Below are 22,856 nucleotides of genomic sequence, written 5' to 3'. Positions count from 1 at the left end.
CCCCTCCCCCTCAGGTCTATGTCACTGCTTAGAGAGTGTGGGGAGGGCAGCTAAGAAGAGATGGCTATTTCTGTTCCCTGAGTGGGGATTAGGTGAACCAGAGTCAAAGCCTGACCTCCCCCTGGGGCCCTCAGAAAGGTAGGACTGCTCTTTGGGGGTCCTTCTCACCTCCCCTTCATCACACATTCAAGGAACATTCGTTCCTCAAATGAAGCTTTACAGCTTGAAGGCAGGGACAGTAAGGAAATGATCTCTCCAGGATCCCATCAGGCTGAGCACTAGAACTCTGACTGTTGAGGGAAGATTGTGATCTTTATCAAAGACTAAGTAATTGCCTAGCTGTGTGACTTTGGGCAAGTCACTTAACCTTATTGCCTTAAATAAATAAAAATTTCTTTAAAAAAGACTTGTTTATTGTGGTCAAGGAGAAGAGACAGGTGAAGAGCAGAATTATAGAGGAAGGGAGGGGGTGTTGATGGAGGGAAAGCCATCCCTTTTTCTTTTGTGGTTCCAGATCTCACTATATCAAGTGATTCTAGTATTGCTGGGAGTCTCTGCCACAGAGGGGTGATCAATGATGGAGGAACTGGACGACAATGAACAAAGGGATAGAGGAAGGTGTGGAGAGCTGTGGTTGTCATTGGAATTTATGACTGGTGAAGAACAAATTCCTGGGACTGGGGGTGGGGGTGGAGAAAAGAGGGGAAAAGTCTGGGAAAGACTAAGATAAATAGGTCCCTACTAATTCTTTCTTCAAAAAAAATTAAGCAAAAGCCTTAGCAAGGTAAGGTAGGGCTGGCTGAATAGGGCATGGGCTAGAGAGGTAGGGAATGGAGTTTCCATGGCATCAGTTAAACTCCTGGCCTGAGGTTTATGTAGAGAGAAAATGAATGAAACTGACAGTCAAATTGGAAAACCTACTTTGGTAGAATTATTAGACAAAGTTCCTACCTTGCTGCAGTTAATTTCCTTATTGTTATTGATGTACGCCATCATGATAGCAAAGGTGACATTTGTATGCCATTTTAAGATTCACAAAGTGCTTTACAATACTTAGAACAGTTTTTCAAAGTAAGTTGCTTTAGTTAGGTAATACTTAATTTAGAGACTGGGAAACTGAGTTTCTGGAGGTTGACATATATAGCTAGGAAGGGTTGGAGGCATGATTTAAATTCAGGTTTTTTTCTGATAGCATAAGACTCTTTTGAATGCACAGTGCTGTCTTATGTTTCATGTATTTGCATTGTTGGGGCAGCTAGGTGGCACAGTGGATAGAGTACCAGCCCTGGAGTCAGGAGTACTTGAGTTCAAATCCGGCCTCAGACACTTAATAATTACCTAGCTGTGTGGTCTTGGGAAAGCCACTTAACCCCATTGTCTTGCCAAAAAAAAGTTACCATGCATTTGCATTGTTGAGAAGAACATTCTGTAGCTTTATTTGATTTGTTTAAATACATTTATTAAGTACATTTTGTATCTGTGTGTGTGTGTGTGTGTGTGTGTGTGTGTGTGTGTGTGTGTGTATGTGGTGTGTGTGTACATAAGACCCTGAACTACAGATGATGGGTCAGGAGGGAGGAAAACAGAATCAGCTCCCTCAAGGAGCTTATATTTTAGTGTAACAATTTGGAATCTATCAAGTTGTGATAATTATCTAGAGTATGTTCCAGAAATCTCAGTGCAGTTTTAAGCTATTAAATTATAAAACTACACTGAGACTTTTGGGATACTGTATTGTTGGGCAAAAGGAATGGCTAGTGAGTTGGGGCAGCTAGGTGGTTCAGGGGATAGATTGCTGCAGTCAGGAAGAGTTATCTTCTTGAGTTCAAATGTGACCTTAGACCCTGAGCAAGTCCCTTAATCCTGTTAACTTCAGTTCCTCATCCATAGAGAAAGAAAATGGCAAACCACTCTAATATCTCTGTCATTTAGGGTTACAAAGAGTCGGACATAACTGAAAAAATGACTGAACAACAAAAAATAAATTTGTGGCAATGCCCAGACCAGAACCCAGATAGCATTGACTCATTGTATGTCTTCCTAAGCCTCAGTTTTCTTTATCTATAAAATTACAAGTTTGAACTAGATATTTTCTAAGATCTTTTCTAGCTCTAATTTTCTAGGGTATGCTCATGCCTTGAGAATAGGAATTGTTTCATTTCTTGTCTTTATATCTAGTGCCTGTCATGGTTCCTGGCACATGGTAGGTACTCAATCCAGTAAAATTCAGTTAATTGATGGCTTATTCAAAAAACAATGTTTCTAGATATCTATCATATCTTTCAGCATTATTTCAGAATCAGGCAATAAACAAAAGTGATATAGGCCCTGCCCTCAAGGAACTTTATTCTTTCAGAGGGAGAAAACAGGTAGTTGATGACAGACTTTAAAAATCTTAATGGTAGGAATTTGGGGGTGCTGGGTAATTTCTATCTGGGATCCTACAGCACAGTAGTAATTTCTCCTTTCTGAACAGAAATCACCTGGTGGCTACACAGATGGAGCAATTCAATTCTTATCTCTCCTTTTTGGAGGTTGTGGTAACCTAGACTTTGAAAGGTGACTTGCCATATGATCCCAAGTTGGGAAACAGGGAATTCAAAACCAATGCCTTCTCCACTTTACCATGCTTTAGAGTTTGGACTGCATCTTCCCTTCACCTAACCCGTAGTTCTACATAGGCTTCACTCTTAATAGATAGTTGTTAAATGGAATTTAATTCAGCACTTAAATTCTTTCTTTGTGCACATCACTGAGCATACAATGATTTCTCTCATGGATGGAGAATTCTGTGAGGATCCATGACACAGAAGGAACTCATGCTGCTGGGTCAGCTTATCTCTTCCTGACTGGGTCTCTGGGGTGATGCTGAGTGGCTGATGAAAAATGAGCAACTAAGAAAGGGTTTCAGCATTTCTAGATGAGGGACAGCAGCAGATGTGGGTGAAGGACCTGCAGGACCTCTTTTCTCTTCCACTTTGTTAGTTAACTAAATTTCTTCCCTCCTCTTTGCATTCATGCCTTAGGACAAGCAAGACCTTGTCACAGTAGCTGAGTACATCTCCCTATCAACTCTTCCCTAGAGGAGGCAAGGCCATGGGGTAGAATAGTCAGGAACTTGAGCCATTGATTCCTGCCAAACACTAAGGGAAAGGACAGCAAAGTAAGACCATCTACCCCTCCCCAAATCTACACAAATAATTCTTGATTTCACAGTCACATTGGAGCCCCATCTTCTACTCCACAAGAGGGTCCTTTTCTACAGCAAAAGAATTTAAAAGGGAGCCTGAATCTGACATATTTCTCCCTTTCTGTCTCTTCTTTCTCTTCTCTCCTGCTTATTTTCCTGTTTCCTCCCTCCCCCCAGCTCTCCTCTTCCCCCCCATCCTCTTCTTCTTTCTCCTGTCATCTTCCTTATCTATCCTAGTCTTTTCCTTTTCTCCCTTGTTCTCCCCATCCCCCTGCCCTCTTCTTCATCTCTTTTGCCCTTCCCCCCTCTCCCTTGTTCTCCCTCCTCTTCTTTTTCTCCCCTGCCCTCCCTCTTTACTCTTCCTAGTGCCCTCCCCTTTCTTTTACTGTCCCCCAGGAAGCAGTAGACATAATCAGTGACTTCATTTTATTTTTTTAAGAAAAAGGCACTTTAGAACTCTTATCAAAGAGGCCAAGACCCATTAAGAAACAAATTAAGTCTTTGTGGGAGCATCCTGAGTGCAGATTCCTTGTGTGCAGAAGCCTCCTCACCAGCCCCCCTCTGCTTTATCCCCTCCACACCAGGTCATAGGGCTCCTCCTCTGTCACAATACCCTGTGCCACCCCAGGATTAAAGTGATTCTTGGTTGCTGTAGGGAAAATTAATCAGCCTTTGCTCTTTTACCTAAAATAGGTTAGAGGGAGAGGAGAGGAAGGAAGGGAAAACAGAAAAGGGGAGAGAGATAAAGAAAAGAAAGAGGGTTAAGGGGGGAGGGGAGATAATATAAGGAGAATCCAGAAAAGGGGGAAAGGGAAGGGACTGAGGAGATGAAATAGAAGAGGAGGGTGAAAAACAGAATGTGGAGAGGAGAAAGAAGTAGAAACCAGAGGGGGAAAAGGTGTAAGGGGAAGAAGAGAGGAAGAGGAAGTGGGAGAGAAGATGAAGGGAGAAGAGACCAGTCCTATGTGTGATTAGAATGGGAATAATAATAACTAGAATTTATTTAGAGAAGCCCTTTAACTATATAATCTCATTTGATTATTACAATAACCTGAGAGGTGGTGCTATTATTATTATTACCAATTTATTGATAAGGAAACAAGCACAGAGAGATTGTGACTTGTCCAGAGTCATATCAAGTAAGTGTCTGAGTCAGGATTTTAACTCAGGTTAAAAATCTAAATCCAAGTCAAGCGCTTTATTTAAATGCATAAGCAAAATACATTTGAATAAAAAAGAAATTCCCTAGAAATAGCTATTGAAATATTTAAAAAAGTAAAGCCCATGGATCCCAAGTGCAAAACCCTTGGAATTGATAAGGGAACAAGGAGGGAAAGTTCCTGGTTTGTTAGCTGACAAGTTAGCAGAGATTAGTTTATTTAATCTACTCATTAGCACCCAAAGTCACTTGCTCAGAGCAGGGCCTCAGGCCATAGAAATCTAGAAAAAAAGAAAAGCTTTGGAGCTCATTCTAAAGTAGGAGACCTTGGATGTTTTAGGAATAGAGAGAATTACAGACAAGAAAGAAGGAAACAGAACCCTCTAAGCAAATTGTAATTTCACGGTTTGACTTAATAGGGTACTGCACCCAAGTATGAAAGACCAGAATTCAAATCCAGCCTCTAATACTAGTTGTATGATCCTGGGCAGATCATAGACTTTATCTGTCTCAGTTTTATCATCTGTAAAATAAGCTCACACTTATAAAACTTTAAAGTATATCAAGACTAACTTATTATTATTATTGTTGTTGTTGTTGTTGTTGTTGTTGTTATGGCAGCTAGGTGGCGCAGTGGATAGATCACTGAAGTCAAAAAGACCTGAATTTAAATCTGGGCTCAGACACTAGCTATGTGAACCAGAGCAAGTTATTTGACGCTGTTTGCCTCAGTTTCCTTATCTGCAAAATGAGCTCTAGAAGGAAATGGCAAAAACCACTCTGGTATTTTTGCCAAGAAAATTCCAAATGGGATCACAAAGAATTGGGCATGACTGAACAATGACATTATTATTATTATTGCTGGAGACTGACTTAATGAGATGGACATTTAAAGGCATCTTAGTCTGGTCACCTAGTGATTTGAGCCACACCTCTGGGTGGCCATGTGTCCATGATGATTGTCTTCTTCTTTTGCCTTTAGCCTTATCCATCTTAGTCTCTTCCCACATGTCCTTCATTGTCCTTAAGCAATGCAAGTCTCTACAGAACTCTCATTCATTCCTATCACTTCTCCCCATAACTTTGAGATGCTTGTCTCAGCACTATGGGCAGTAACAGGAGGTGTTTAGGGTCTTACTAGTCATTTAAAGAGTGAAAGGTTAGGGGTAGACAGATGAAAAGAAATAGACAAAAAGAGAGAAATTTGTTACATGTGCCTATTGAAATAGAGAAAAATGGGATCTGTCTCAGTCACATATTAAGCAAATCCAGGTACTATGCTAGTCAGTCAGGATATAAAATCAAATATTCCCTACTTTCATGGAGATTACATTCTATGGAGGTGGAGGGAAGGAAGAACATGTTTATTTAATATTTTTTTTTTGCAAGGCAAACGGGGTTAAATGGCTTGCCCAAGGCCACACAGCTAGGTAATTATTAAGTGTCTGAGACCGGATTTGAACCCAGGTACTCCTGACTCCAGGGCTGGTGCTTTATCCACTGCGCCACCTAGCTGCCCCTTATTTAATAATTAAACACAAAATATTGCAAAGTAAATAAAAGAAATGAGCAAGGGGCTATTAGCAAGTGGGAGAATCAGCTTGAGCTGAATTTTGAAGGGAGTTAGGAAGATGCTAAAAGAAGGCAGCACATTCTAGCCATAGGTTGAAGTGGACATTATGTACAAAGTCATGGATATAAGAGATGGAATGTTATGTAAAGAAATAATGGGGGAGGCTAGGTGGCGCAGTGGATAAAGCAACGGCCCTGGAGTCAGGAGTACCTGGGTTCAAATCCGGTCTCAGACACTTAATAATTACCTAGCTGTGTGGCCTTGGGCAAGCCACTTAACCCTGTTTGCCTTGCAAAAACCTAAAAGAGAGAGAGAGAGAGAGAGAGAGAGAGAGAGAGAGAGAGAGAGAGAAATAATGGGCAAGGCAGTTTGGATTGCTGGAGTCACATTGTGAAGGGCTTAAAATGAGAAAAGCATTTGTATTTTGTCCTAGAGGCAAGAGAGTGGCTTGGTCACTCTGGTGGTTGTTTGGAGGATGGATAATTTGGAGGGAAGACATGACAGTAGTCAGCAAATTAAGAGCATCTCCTCATCCCAATCACTTTAGTTGTCTAGTGTAGAGATCTATATTTTTCTCAAAAGTCAGGTCTGAATTCTTTGAGCCTGTGGGTTTTTCTTCAACTTTGAAGACTCCTTATTGTTGTTTTCACCATGTTCAACTCTTCCTGACTTCATTTAAGGTTTCTTTGGCAAAGACATTGGAGAGATTTCTCATTTTCTTCTTCAGCTCATTTGACAGATGAGGAAACTGAGGCAAACAGAGTAAAGTGACTTATCCAGGATCCCATAGCTAGTATATGTCTAAGGCTGAATTTGACCTCAGTCTTTCTCACTCCAAGTGGGGTGCTCTATCGATAGTCACCTAGTCTAGCCCCAAGCACAGAGATAATTGGTGGTGAGAAGGACTGAGAGGGGAAAGAGGTGGGATAGGTGGAGCAAGAGGAATGAGGAAGGAAAAGAAGATAGATCTCTTCCCCTTGGGAGGTGATGCCTTGATAAGCAAGTGAATTCGAATTGAGTGAGGAGATGTGCTAATTCACCAAGCTCACATTCTCCTCCAGAGCAATCTGGGTTCAGGGGCAGGACAACTGGAAATGGCCCGGGGTTGCAAGGCAATTAAGTGACTTGCTCAAGGTTACACAGTTAGTAAGTGTCTGAAGTCAAATTTGAACTCAGGTCTTCCTGACTCTAGTGTTGGTACTTTATTCACTGCACCACCTCGCTGTCTCCTTTCAGAACAGGGTTACTGAAGGCCAAGGAAGGGAATCCAAAGGCTTAGATCTAGACCTTGCTCTATCTATGCTTCATTGTGTAGCTTTAAGAAAAACATTCCCTCTGGGTCACTATTTTGTTCTTTGTTTTTTCTACTCTGGACATTGAGAACAAATATGCCTGTATAACAAGGATTAGTGTGCTGTTCATTGAGGTCATGGACCTTGATATGTTTAGGAAATTAAGATTCTCCTTTCAGTCTCTCCTTCACTGCCCTTCTCTTTTCAATATCTTCTCCTTCTCGGTCACTGCCTATCACCTTCCTTTTCCTGACCCTGTCTCTTTTCTTTTTTATCTCCTTCCCTGTCTCCTTCTCCTCTCCTCGTTTTTTTCAAATTAGGAAAAATTGTAGAGGTTGTTGAGGCATTGTTGAACTAGCAGTCTTCTTGAATTATTTCCAACTCAAGTTTCTCTGATTCTTTTCCTTTCTTAAATAGAGATAGCTTGATAGTACAGTAGATGGAACTGAGACTGAAATCTGGAAGTTGGTGTTGTTATCCAATCATGCCTGACTCTTTTTGACTGTAGGATTTTCTTGGCAAAGATACTTGAGGGAATTGTCATTTCCTTCTCTAGCACATATTACAGATGAGGAAACTGAGGCAAACAGGGTTAAATGGCTTGCCCAAGGTCACACAGCTAGTGTGCTTGAGTCCAGATTTGAATTAAGAAAGATGAGTCTTCCTGACTCCAAACCCAGCACTCTAGAGTGCCACCTAATTCAGGCAGACATAGTTCAAATGTGGCCTCAGACACTTACTAGCTATGTGAGTCATTTAACCTCTGTCTGTCTCAGTTTTCTCATTTGAAAAATGGAGGCAATAATAACACCTACCTCCCAGGTTTGTTGTGAAGATCAAATGAGATCAATTTGTAAAGCATTTTGCAAACATTAAAACACTATGCAATTGTTAGCTATTATAATGATTATCCCATCTCTTTCCTGTTCAATTTCTCTTTTTAAATTTTTTTTATAATTCGGCACTTAAACACCAAAAAATAACATTTATATATACACCTGGCAGAATATTAAGAAGATTTTTTATGAAGCCAAGAATCTCCATTTCACATAGCTTATTTCATCTCTCTCTCTCTCTCTCTCTCTCCCCCCGCCCCCCATCTGTCTAACTAATCTATCAATATAGGGAAGCTAGGTGGCACAGGAGGGATCCTGGAGTCAGGAGGACCTGAGTTCAAATGTGGCCTCAGATACTTACCAGCTGCTTGATCCTGGATAAGTCACATAACACTGATTACCATATATACGTATAAAAATTAATTCTATATATTTCTTTCAAAACTGTCTTCTTGTCTGTGCTTCCTTCTGAAGTTCATTCTCTTCTGAGTACTTTTAAAAAAATATTCCAATGGATAATAAAAACATTTTTAGCAATGCTATTGCCAATTGTCCCTTTTTTTCTGATATCTCCCTCAATTAACTAAGAGTAAGATATAGGGAAAACATCCTTATAAGAATAGTCAAGCAAAATGTATCTACACAATGATTATGTATGTTTCTGCACCTGTGTTCATCACTTCTCTGTCAGGAGATGGGTAACATTCTTCAGTATAGGTCCTCTAGAATTTGTCATTTATCTTTTGCTGCAACTTGCCTCTCTTTCTCTGCTTTCTCTTTAGCTACTGATCCTTCCTCAAATTCCTGTCTCTACTATGTGATTCTGGAATGAAGTCCTCACCTGCCAAGCAGAACTGGGCATCAAGCTGCTGGTCCTGCCAAGAGCCCCAAGCTGCCAGGCTTCACTGCCTTCTCCTCCGGCAGTGCTTGCTGTAATTAATTAATCACTCCATCCCAGGAGCTGGAGCAGATGCAGTGTCTCATGGTAAAGCTAAATTGGGAAGCATAATTCCTTAAACTAAGTTAGGCCTGAGAATGTGGGAAATTTCTGGGAATGAGGGTGTAGAGCTGGTGACTGGGTCAGCTGATTCCTGTGAAGGCAGGAGGACAGGCTGATGAATGGAGGGAAGGGCATGTTTTAAGTACTAGAAGGAACTTGAATCTTCAAGGAGAGATATATATTGTCCATGTATGTAAGTGTACAAGCAAAGAGGTTTTCAGTCTGTGGATCATAGATTTAGAATGGATCTTAAGAGTCATTGAATTGAACTTTTTCATTTTTGGTTGGTTCTTGTCTTTGGTTATGAAAGAAAACAAAAATAACATCACTATGTTAGAGACAAATTACAGTGTGTCTGACTGGCTGATCATACCAATATGAGCTGGGAATACTCTACCATAGGTTGGGTACAAATAGTCCATGAGAACACTTGGGGTGAATAAGTTTAGAGAAACTTAAGTATGTTAATGTTTTTTGTTTTTACAGATAAGGAAACTGAGGCACAGAGAAGTTAAGTGACTTGATCAGATTCACACAGGTCATGTCTGAGGCAGGATTTGAATGTATATCTTGCATACTCCAAGTCTATTGCTCCCATCCACACAGATTAGCACTACGCTACATCTATGCAACTAGTTAGAGCTCTTCATTAAATCAGTTGCCCAAAAGATACGCTGAAGGAGAAGAGAGTTTCCACTCATGTCCCAGTCAGCTCTCCATCACTAAGCATCTCTCCTTCCATGACCATAGGACCTTTGGGAGAAGAAGTGACCTGAGCCCCTAGACACTATGCCCTGCGCTCTGGCTTTCTTGAGGGATGAAGAAAGGACATAAAATCTGAGAGGCAGTGATTTGAGAATTCCTCATTTGGCCTCCAGGGTAGGGACGATGAGCGGGTTTGGGTATATGTATAGTCATCAACTCTGAGCCTCTGTGGATCCATTAGTGACTGGATCCTGGCCCTCAGGCTTTTCTCATGCCCTGACCTGGCAGCTTGCTCACAGTCTCAGAGTTCTCAGTAATGAGTCTGCTGCATAGCTGGACAGAGACTTATGGCTTATGGTTGCCCAGCCTCCTCCTCCCACTTGTCCTCCATGGTTATTTATCACATTTGTCCTGGTGCAGCGGCAGAACCATCGCTTACACAGCTCGGAGCAGGGAAGGCAATAAAGCTGGTTGGACAGGCGGCCCTGAGCCCTGTCACCTTCTTTGAGGTGCTGGAAAGAGGGTAGCAGAGCCTTGCAGTGGGGATGGGGGGTGGGGGGCTAGAGTTGGGATTGGTTGGTAAAATCTCCATCAGTCACCAGGTCCCTTCCAACTCCTGTTCTCATGCCACACAATGTCCTAGAAATGGAGAGAACACTGGTCTTGGAGCCAAGCCTGAATTTGAGCTGGCATTTGAAATTGATTCACTGTATAATCTTGGGCAAATTGTTTAACTTTTCTGTGTCCCATCTGTAGAATGGGTCTAATGAATACTGTATGATCTATCCCTTAGAATTGTTGTGAAAAAGAACTTTAAATCTTAAAACTGTATAGACTGTTGAGTTCTGTTATTAAGTATTGCCACTGTTTCTTGTTTTGTTTTTGTTTAGCCCTGTGATTTCATTGAGCTAGGAAACTAGAATCTCCTTTGTTATAGTTCCAATGAATTGTCAGGGAGTATCTAGAAATAAAGAGAGGTATTGAGGAAGATCATATAATAGATATGTTAGAAGTTGAATGGGACTTGAATCCGATTATCTACCCTCTATCCATAATGCCTGTTACTGTTAATGATTGATTAATAAGTCATATTTCTAATGTCTTAAGGTTTGGTTTCAAAAGCACTTTCCTCCCAACCCCTTTGAAGAAAATAGTGAAATTTCAACCACATTTTATAGCTGAAGAAACAGGCTCAGAGATGTTAAAGGATTTACTTGCCCACAAACATACAATAAGTCTTTGGACAAGACAATGAACCTTTTAAGAAAGCACTGGTATCCAAATCCAGACAGATCTCCCTAGCCTAAGTCCAGAGCTCTTTTGTTGTTACTGTTCAGGTTATTTTAGTCATGTTCAACTCTTTATGATCCCATTTGGGATTTTCTTGGCAAAGATACTGGAGTGGTTTGCCATTTCTTTCTCCAGCTCATTTTATAGTTGAGGAAACTCAGGCAAACAGAGTGAAGTGACTTGGTCTAGGGTCATACATCTAGTCTCTGGGGCCAGATTTGATCTCAGGTCTTCCTAATTTCAGATCCCCTGTACTATCCTCTGCTCCACATAACTGCCCCCATAAGTTCTTTCTACTACATTGTAATGGATATATTTAGTAATATATGAGTAGTCTCTAGACAACTATAGGCTGCTTCATTGTACTTTTTACTACCATTGGCCAAGAGAGCAGATTTTTTTGGACCAAATACCTTGGTCTTGGAATCTTAGTTTTTCCCCCTTTCTATTCTTCCTTAGTCTGGGTCTGAGGCCTAGACCATATGTAGAAGGTAAAGACAATGGAATTTAGAACTGAGAGATCTGGTGGTTTGATCCCCTCCTTTTACAGATGGATAAATCAAGGCCTGGAAAGGCCTTGAAATTTCTACATCATGCTAGCAGTAAGCAGTACTGGAATTTCAACCCAGATCTTCAGTCTTTAAATCTAGCATAGTTCTCAATTTTCAAATATCTGACCTATAAATGACTTATTCTTGAAAATACTCTTTCCCACCTTACCCTATTCTGCAATGAGGGCTTGAAACCTATGTGTGAGCCTTGACCCTTCACTCTCTCACCATCCAATCTGTGGCCAAGTCCTGTTGACTTTACCTTCACAATATTCCTCATAGCTCTGGTTCTGAAGTCTGAGGACCTGAGATTAAATTTGATCTCAGACACTAGTTATGTGATCCTGGGCTAGTTACTTAATCTCAATTGCCTCTAAGAACTAATTAACCAATAAAAAAACCTCCCTCAAATATGACCCCATCTCTCCCCTGGTGCCCTGATTCAGGCCTTTATCATCTCACACCTGGACTGTTAACAAAAGCCTATTGATTAGTTTCCCGACATCATCTCTTCTTATTCCAATCCATCCTCTACTCAGCTGTCAACCTGATCTTCCTAAAGCATAGGCCTAACCATATTATTTTCACTCTTCAATAAACTCCTTCTCACTTCCCTCAACAAATATAAAATCTTCTATTTCAAGGCTGTCACCAATCACAAATCTTTAATATTTTTCCTATCTGTAAAATCTAATCAGTTAATCAACTAATCAACAGGTGTTCAAAATCCTTCATGATCTCTCTTTCTCTTACCCTTCCAGTCTTTTTATTCCTTACTCACTTCTATATACCCTGTAATTCAGTAACTCGGATCTCCTATTTCTTATATAAGATACTATCTCCTGACTGCGCATTCACTGTCTACCACTTTTGAAATTCTCTCCCTCCTCATCTTTGCCTCCTGGCTTCCCTGAGTTCCTTCAAGTCCCAGTTAACCACCTCCTGATCTACAAGAAGTCTTTCTCAATCCCTCTTAATGCTCAGGCTTTCCTCCAATTGATTATCTCCAGTTTATCCTGTAGATGGCTTGTGTGCACATAGTTATTTGAATGTTTTCTCCCCATTAGACTCTCTGAGACCAGGAACTGGTGTGTGTGTGTGTGTGTGTGTGTGTGTGTGTGTGTGTGTGTGTGTGCGCTTTTCTCTGAATCCCTATCATAACATATAGTCTATTCTTAATAATTATTAATTGAATGACTGACCACTAGTCTACCAGTCCTCTTCCAATATAAGAGAAAATATGAATTAATTTGAGTAGAATTTGTGAATTCGAGAGAAAAAAGAAGAGAAGAGATTAGAAGAGTGGATAACACCAGGCACTAGTGGATAACAACAGGCACTGGGATAATACTAGGAAGAAACTGACTCAGGGAACAGAATTCTAGAGTGGGACAAACTGTATTATTGGTTTTCCAGCCCCCAAACAGCTTTTCTCTACACTGTTTGAATTTCCCATGCATTAGAGATGACATGGTCCTCTTTGAGAATGAAGGACAAATAACAGCAACAACAGAGTTTTATTTGGTGTTATAAGACTTCTTTTTTTTTTGTTTAATCCATTTTTTATTTATTTAAGGCAATGGGGTTAAGTGACTTGTCCAGGGTCACACAACTAGGCAATTAGTAAGTGTCTGAGAGCAGATTTGAACTCAGAGACTCCTGACTCCAGGACTGGTACTCTATGCATTGCATCACCTAGCTGCCCTAAGATTTCCTTTAAAATAAAATCTACCCTGTCCCACAACTCAAAGTAAGGGGTGCTTTCTTTCATTCAATAAATGTTCATTAAACACCTACAGGGTGCAAAGCAGTGCAGATAGGTACTAGGGAAGACACAAAGCCAAGGAAGACTTGGTTTCCTACTTTCAAAGCACTTATACTTTATAATGGTTGATGGAAAATAACCAATTAAATCAAATGAGGGGGAAATCATTTCCAAGTGTAGGAATCAGGGAAAGCTTGACAGAGGAGGTATAATACAATAGAAAAAACATTGGATCTGAAATCAGAACTATGGTCTAATCTGGTATTTATTATCTGTGTAACCTTGGACAAGTCCCATCTGTAAAATGAATGAGTTAGACTAAATCTCTAAGGTGCCTTCTATCTTTGGATCCTGTGATCCTATGAGGTTAGTATGCTAGCCCTTATATACTAGTAAACAGAGATGGTGATATAGGGCATTTCAGGAGTAAGGTTCAACAAAAGCAAAGTAGGAAAATAAGAGATATTTTCAAGGAGCTTTATAATAGCATTAGGGCACTGGGAGTTAGAAGAAGGAGATAGCAGGAGGTACAGCAGGATAGAGGTAAAGAAAGAAAAGTTGGAGACAATGGAATGAAATCAGACTTCCACCTTTCTTAGATCTTGCCTAAAATTGGCATTGCATCTTCCTTTGTCCATGTTCTCCTGAACCATATGACTTTTGGCTCCTGGGACTCAGAATTCAGGTTGCTGCTGTTAGCATCATAGTTTAACTGCATTATAGATTTTTTTAGTGGATTCATTCATTCATTCATAAAATATTTATTAAGTGCTTACAATGCACAAGTGCTAGGAGAAATACCAAGTTCAGAGAAGACATTTTCTTGTCCCCCTATAATCTTTCTTCTCATCCCTTCCATTAGGCAGAAACCTCTCTTTCTAAGGTCACTTTTGTTTGTGACCCCTATATACTTTCCCTCTCCTACTGGATCCTTCTCCTTTACTTCCACTGATATTGGTCTCTTCTGATTCTTTTCTCTTTGTTCAATCATTAATTCAGTCAGCCAACAAATCCATCAAGCAACTACTATATGAAGAGAGCTATGCCAGGCACTGACACAGAGAACAGTTTAGATAAGACAACTTTCCTGATCCTTCTGGAGAGGGCCAGAAAAGTGTTTTTTTTTTTTTTTTTTATTTCTGGGGGCTAGGAAGTAAGAAAGCTCATAACAAACTGGGGAATTAAAAAAAGTTTCATGGGGAAAGGCAAGGTGACAGGTGGCTAGATCACTAGTCCAGGAGACAGGAAGCTCTGTGTTCAAAACCATTTTCAGTCACTTGCTAGCTGTGTGACCCTGGGAAAATCACTTAAATACAAATGCTTCGAAAAGAAAAGATTAATGGAAAAGGTGGCATTTTTTGATCACCTAGGTTGATCACCTAGGTTGAGAATATTGGGACTCCAGTTAGGAAAATTTTGGTGCAATTCTAGCCTCAGATACTCACTATCTGTGTATCGCTGGGCAAGTCATTTAACTTCCCTTTACCTGTTTCCTAATCTGTAAAATGGGAATGATGATACCTTCCACCTAGGGTTTTGTGAAGATGAAATACTAGCCATTAACATTACTACTATTATTTCAAAAGTAAGCAGGAATTGAACCAACAGTGGTTCAACTGGGAAAAGGATACAATTGTGAGCAAAGGTGGGATCACTCAGGGCTAATTTGAGCTACAGGAGCTAGCCCTGTTTGTTTAAGCATATGAAGGAGAATGGTGTGAGAACCAGTTGCACAGGTAAAGGTAGCTCCTGATTTTGGAGCCCCTCAATGCCAAACAAAAAAAGTCTGAAACTTTTCTAAGTGTGCATTGGAAAACTATTAAAGATCTGTCATTGGTAACAGACCCTGATATATTCAGAACCTAATAATTAATGAAGTTATTGTTTCTATTTGTCATATGGAGGGGCTGCTTAAATTAGGTAATTACTTGTAATTCTTGTTATTTTAATTTGTTTCATGTTTATATTTTATTTAGATTTTAAATTGGTTCTTAAGATGTTCTACCTCCTAGATCACCCTTATTTGCAACTATGTATGAATTCTTCTTGGTAGTCCTACTTTTACAGCATCATAGGTCTGGAGGGTACTCCAAAGGTCACTTAGTCCAAATTTGAATCCAATTTTGGATTTGAATACAATTCCTTTGGTTCTAGTGCCTAGTGGACTCTTTGCACTGTGCCCTTGCTATATCAACATTACTTTCTTCTAAGATTCCTAGGAGTTCAAGCTCCTTAACACAGAATTTCCCTTAACCATTATTCCCTTTTCATGGCATGGTCATAACTTAGGACTCCCAAAAAAGCTTTCATTTTACTCACTTCATGCTTCCTAAAATTTCTCCCTGCCTTTGATTCCCTCCGTCACCATTCACCTGCATGAGAGAGGCCAGGTCTTCATTTCCAGGTCTTATTGTCTTCTCGGTACAATTATGAGTGTAAATATTGCCATATAAAAAACTCAATTACATTTTGATTACTCTTGCTCAGCCTAGATCAAGGTTACTTTTCAATTTTTTTTCTTCTGCAGGGTTTGAGGAGGAGAATATAAGGTTCTCAAGGAGAGGTTACCCAAGTCTGAGGCAGAACCCAATTCATAAAATAGGGGAGACATAGAGATGGGAGAAACTTATAGGATCACAGATCTGGAGTTGGAGGGGACCTACCACATTCCATCCATTTTTAGGCTCCTATTTTCTCAAGATAGTTTTCTCTCATTCAAAGCCACCACTTAAATCATTTGCTCCCAGTTTTTCAGGAGATAAAAGGCAAATGGCCTTCTTGACATATCTTCATTCAATTATATGAGTATGGGCTCAACTTATCATCTGGAAGACAGGTTCAGATTCTGCCTCTGACATCTATTAGTGTAACCATGAGCAGTTATCAACAAACATTTATTATAATCATACTAGTAATAATAGTTAGCATTTATGCAGTACTTTCAGGTTTGCTAAGTTTGCTTAACAAATTTGATCTCATTTTATCCTCACAACCCCCCACCCCTCGAGATAGGTGCTGCTATTTATGTCCATTTACAGACAAAGAAAGTGAGGCTGACAAAGGCTAAGCGACATGTTCCGGGGTAAATGTCTGAGACTGGATTTGAACTTAGATCTTACTGAGTGCAGGTCTAGACTATATTCACTGTGCCATCTAAACTGCCTCTATTTATTAATTAAATAATGAAGTTGGCTTCAGTATCCCCTCTGCCCTGTCCCCAGTCAGTTACCAAGTAACCATCAAGAACCTTATATGAGGAAACAAAGTAAAGACTGACATTGCTTTCTGTGGGGGGGGTGGAGGGGAGGGAAGTAAGATTGGGGGGGGAATTGTAAAACTCAAATAATATCTTTAATAAAAATAAATTTTAAAAAAGAACCTTATATGATCCAGACAAAGCATTCAGTGCTAAAGACAAGGGGATTCTACAGGGAGATAAAGTATGTTCACAGATAAATATTTGATCAATACAAAATATATTTTTGTTGAGTTGTTTCAGTCCTATCTTGACTCTGTGACCCCATTTGAGATTTTCTTGCAAAGATACTGAAGTGGTTTGTGATGTCCTTCTCCAGCATATTTCATAGATTAAACTGAAGCAACAGGGAGAAGTGATTTACCCAGGGTCATATAGCTATTAAGTGTCTGAGGATGAATTTGAACTCAGGTCTTCCTGATTCTAGGTTTGGTACTCTAATCCACTATACCACCAACTGTCTCCTACAAAAGAAAAGTTAGTGGAAGGAAACTAGCAATCAGGAGATCAGGAAAGTTCTGAAAGGGACTGGAGCCAAGTCTTGAAGGGAGATAGGAATTCTGAGAGATGGAGGCACAGAGTACACTTAATAAATAAAAGCATGGAGCTAAGAGATTGAATGTTGTCTATGAGGAGCAACAAGTAGTCTGGTTTATTTTTTATTTTTTAATTTTCCCCAGTGAACTATAAAGCATTTATTTCTAAACTTTAAATAAATTTCTCTGAGGCTCTGAGGTCTCGACCCTTCCACATTCCCCTTGCTAGGGAATAATATATAGTTCACATTTTTCTACCTTAGTAATCTTTATTATCTCCTGAATATTTTACAATTTTGGAAAATTTGGATCTAAAAGAACTAAGAAAACAATCCAGGAAAACCATCCTATTTTCTTTTCCACTGTGACCTTGCCCTTCTTGACCTTTTCAGGGCCTCATTATGTAGGGTTTTGTTTTTTTTTTTACCACAGAACTATCATTTGGTCTTAGGACACTTTGGTAATAGTCATTTCATGACAATTATCATTTTTATACTGATAAATTTTTTGCCTTCTGGATCCTAGACCGGGCATCATAGAACCACCGTTGCTCATCTGGTGAGTTTGGCTCCATGGACCTACCTACCAGTTAAGCTACCAAATGGTGTACAAGGAAGCATCTGTGCCAAAAGGGGGTGGCATGGTTTAGGCACTGCCAGCCCTGCAGTTCACCATTGCCCCTTGGTCACAAATTTCTTTCCTCCTCATCACCAGGTTTCCTGTTCTGTTGGTGTAGCTGCTACAGGTCAGGGCTGGAGACAGAACCACTTGGACCTTTGGAGACTTTGGAATTGAGGGTGACATGGAGGGACATCCCAGAAAGACAGAGGGCAATTCCCACCCTGCTCAGTAGGATAGTCTGGTCTCCTAGGAGATGAACTGCCAGAAGCAAAGTACTTAACTGCCTTAAAAATTCCAGGAAATAGAGGAGGCTCTGGTTGGAGATTCAATAATATAATAGAAACTCAGAGAGGCATAAGCAAAGGCAAGAATCCCACTGAGAAAGAGCATCCCAAGTATGCCCTAGAGGTGCCCTGTGGCTTGGAAACAGAAGATGTTCTTAGATGTAGACAAATGTAAGTCTTCAAAAACAGCAAAAAAAGGAAAGAAATCCAAAAACATGAGTGGTTGCAAGTAGTATATAGTGTTAATGGGATTTTGGAGGCTTCAATACCTTTTTTTTTTTTTAAGGTTTTTGCAAGGCAAATGGCTTGCCCAAGGCCACACAGCTAGGTAATTATTGAGTGTTTGAGATCACATTTGAACTCAGGTCCTCCTGACTCCAGGGTGGGTGCTTTATCCACTGTGCCACCTAACTGCCCCCCCACTGTGCCACCTAACTGCCCCCCCACTGTGTCACCTAGCTGCCCTGCTTCAATACCTTTTAACGAGAAACTAACCTAGCCTATGTGGAGTAGACTCTTAGTATTGTTTTCAGTTGAAATACGTTTAAAGAGAAGTAGATACAATATATATATATATATATATATATATATATATATATATATATATACACTTGAACTTGTGCCTCACTTTTCTCATCTGTAAAGTGAGAATAATAATAACTATAGTATCTGCTTCATAGAGTTGTTGTGACAATGAGACAATGTATGAAAATTATTACAGGCAGCTATGTGGCACAGTGAATAGAAAGCTGGCCCTAGAATCAGGAAGACTCATCTTCCTGAGTTCAAATGTGGCCTCAGACACTTACTAAGTTAACCCTGTTTGACCTAGTTTCCTTATCTGTAAAAATGAGTTGAAGAAGGAAAGGGCAAACCACTCCAGTATCTTTGTCAAGAAAATCCCCAACAACTGAACATCAATCTATAGCATAATGTGTCACTTATTACTGGGGTGGGGGGATACTGGGGAAATTTTAATTAAAGGTTAGGTTAACTCTGAAGTCAAACCTAGACAACATCTTTCATCTTTTATAGGTAATCAAAATGATTACCTGCAATCAAAATATCTTATTATTTCTTTATATGACTCTTTTACTTTGTGAATAAACCTGGGGAAACACCTGATTGTTTAGAAGCAGTGGGAAATTTGGGGTGATAACTGTGGGAGAAGGAAAGGTCATTAGCAGCTCTTGAGAGACAAGTGGATTCAGAGATCAAGAAGGTCAAGGGAGCTTGATGCCTCCAGTCAAGGGTTAGAGATCAATGAATGTGGGAGCAAAAGTAGTAGTAAAGGAGAAACCTGGGGCTAAGGCCAAGTTCCCCAAAATCTGCTCTAAGAAGCAGTTTCTGCCAATTTCAAGTTCAAATATTAAGCAAGTTTCAGGGTCAAAAGCTTGGCCCTTCATAAAGTCTCCACTAGTACCATAATAGGAAGGGAAAGGTCTGTAGATCTGTAACATATATTGTTTTCCAGCATATGTGACTGAGGTTAAAAAGACTAATACAACTTGAAACCACACTTGACAAAGAGGAAGAACCGCTGGAATTTGATGAGTAAGGGAGTTTTGGCATATCAAAGGCTAGAAATGAACAAAAGACAACTCTGAAGGTTCAGGTAGATATGAGTGGGTCAACTTCTCCATGGTAAGTTGTAATGATAATGATGATGATGATGATGATGATGATGATAGCTACCATTTACATTGCACTTTAAGGTATGCAAAAAGTTTTGCCAGCAAAACTTTTGTCCATATGTGGGGTGAGGATGATTAAGGAATCAAATCCTGGGGAGTAGGATACTATTATTACCTTCATTTTATAATTGAGGAAACTGAGGCAGACATTAGGAGGCTTGTCTGGGTTCATTGCTCAGTTGTTTTCAATCATGCCTGACCCTTTCATGATCCTATCCTTGACAAAGATATGGTAATGGTTTGCCATTTTCTGCTCCAGATCATTATACAGATGAGGAAACTGAGGCAGACAGGGTTAAATGACTTGCTCAGGGTCTGAAATCAAATTTAAAGTTATGTCTTCCTGATTTCAAGTCCAATATCCACCGCACTGCCTATCTGTAGAATTTTTGAACACAAAATGACTAAGACTTATTGGCTAAATCATATGGTTGAAACTTCTCTATTAGATATTTAAAGCTTTATACATCTTGGTATCTTCCTAATTTTCCTGCCTTCTTGGATTTTGCTCTTCTCACACACATTATATATGGTCTGGCCATAATGATTTATCATCAATCTTTACTCATGATGCTTTGTCTCTCAATTCTAGGCCTTTGTATTGTCTATCCCTTTTAGAATACACTTCCTCACCTTTGTTTCTTGGAATCATTGGTTTCCCTCAAGACTCAAACTAAGTACCATATACTTGAGTTTCTCAAGTTGTTAGTGCTCTGAATATTATTTTGCACTTGCCATGTATACATTTTATGTATGTATACAGGTATATGCATGTGTGGATATACATATCATATACTATACACACACTATATATATATAAAGATATATATGTATAAACATTATACATATATATGTATGTATACATATATATATATATATATATATATATATGTAGATAGTCTCTGTCATAGAATTCAAGTTTCCCAAGGGCAGGAACTGGTTAATATTTATCTTTATATCCCTAGCATCTAGCACAGTGTCTTTGTTGCTTGATAATTGATCAGTTGATTGCAAGACTGGGCAAATTTATGACAAGCAAGGGAGGATCTCCTGTTGAAGTAAATGAAGTTGGAGAATGGACAATATGACTTCCAGATGATCTGAGATTCTGATTCTACAATTCATCCTGAATAGGACTCCAAGGGTAATGGGGCACTGAGTGAACAACGGTGGGGTGGAGCTAGAGACTACCTCTCATACCCTGAAACCTTCAAGACGTAACTTTTCCACTAAGTCATAGTGGAAATTACCCATGGTAATGTAGAAAAAGTGCATTTGTTCCAGGAGTAATTGGTAGTAACTGACAGTAATTTCTAGTAATTAAACACTAATTAATTCAATGAGTGAGTAATGTGCTTATTTATGATTTTTCTCAGTTGTTCCCTTATAAATATTGGTATTACTTTTGTCAGGCAATTAAAATCCTAGGAAAGCCTTGGAGATCTGGGGAAGTTACAAGAGTTTTGCTTAGTTAGGGTTGAGGTGAGATGGGGCTTAGTGTGAGAATTGAACTAATTAATGTCCTCCAACCTTTTTCTTTTCCAAGCTTCCCTTTTTCTATCAAGGCAATACTATCATCTTTCCAGTCCTTCTAAGTTCTCAGCCTTTCTGTTGAACTTGAATCTTGACTCCTTACTCATCCTCACCCCTTATCTTGCCAAATCTTGTCATTTCCTACTTCCCTAGCATCTCTCACATTTGATTCCTCTCTACTCACAATTACTACCTTAGTGCAAACCTTTATCACCTCCCACCTAGATTATTACTGCAGGTTCCTAATTGATCTACCTGCTTCAAGTTGATGGAACCATGTAGAGTTCTCCTACTTAAATCAAATCCATTGCCTCTGAGGTAAACCATAAACTCCTTTATCTTTTTTTTTTTTGCAAGGCAAACGGGGGTGAAGTGGCTTGCCCAAGGCCACACAGCTAGGTAATTATTAAGTGTCTGAGAGCGGATTTGAACCCAGGTACTCCTGACTCCAGGGCCAGTGCTTTATCCACTGTGCCACCTAGCCGCCCCTCTTCTTTTTTTAATCAACAAAACATGTATTAATTTTTCCTCATTTTGCATTTACTTATCTCTACATTTATACTCAGTAGAATATAAGTTTATTGAGGTCAGGAACTGTTTCATCTTTGTATCTCCCACAGTTAGGCAGCCCAGGAAAATAAAATACTGAACCTGGAGGAAGACCTGATTTCAAATTTGACCTCAGATAATTACCAACTTTGTGATCCTGAACCTGGGCCTTCCTTATTGCCATCCAAGAAGAGCCCCTTTCCTTTCAAGGTTGAGCTCAAGGATTATTTTATGCAGGGAATCTTTCCTAGAAGTTAGTTGGTACAGTGGTTAGAGCTCTGGGCCTAGATTTGGGGAGACCCAAGTTCTGATCTGGTGTCAGATGATTACAGCTGTGTGACCTTGGACCACACTTTCCTCAACTGTAAAATGAGGATAAAGTAGCACTTACCTCATAGAGTTGCAAGGATCAAATGAAATAATATAAAGTGTTTCCAGCATATAGTAGGTATTATGTAAATCTTTATTCTTTTTCCTAATTCCCCCCAACTGCTGGGTTCCTCCCTCTCAAAGTACTATGTATATATTTGTATTTATTCCTTTATTAGATAATTTATTAATCATTTATACTATATATATATATATTTATGAATGTATATATACTTCTTGTGAGCAGAGATGACTTCATTCATTTTATTTGCATTCTCAAGTCCTAGAACAGTGTTTGTCTCACAGTAGTCATTTAATAAAAACTTATTGATTGATTTCTGATAGTAGTAGGCTAGGGAAGGGAGACCTTTCACAGGATCATAAATCTAGGGTCCTTAGAGTACAGAGGGTCCAACTCATTTTATGGATGAGGAAACCAGGGCCAAGAGAGGCTAGTTGACTTGTCCAAGGTCATATATATTAAATGGCAGAAATATAGTTTGAACTTAGTTCTTCTGACTCTACATCTAGTATTCTTTGCCATTTATCATATTGACTTTGTGAGAAGAAAGAGAATAACAGTGGTCTGGGTCTTTGCTCTCCCTAGGGCCCAGCTCCCTAGGCCTATGGTTTGAAGTGGGAGTAGAACAAAC

This window comes from Macrotis lagotis, chromosome 5 (assembly GCF_037893015.1).
Source record: "Macrotis lagotis isolate mMagLag1 chromosome 5, bilby.v1.9.chrom.fasta, whole genome shotgun sequence".
NCBI classification, from domain to species: Eukaryota; Metazoa; Chordata; class Mammalia; order Peramelemorphia; family Peramelidae; genus Macrotis; species Macrotis lagotis.
This window is presented reverse-complemented; position numbering follows the sequence as displayed.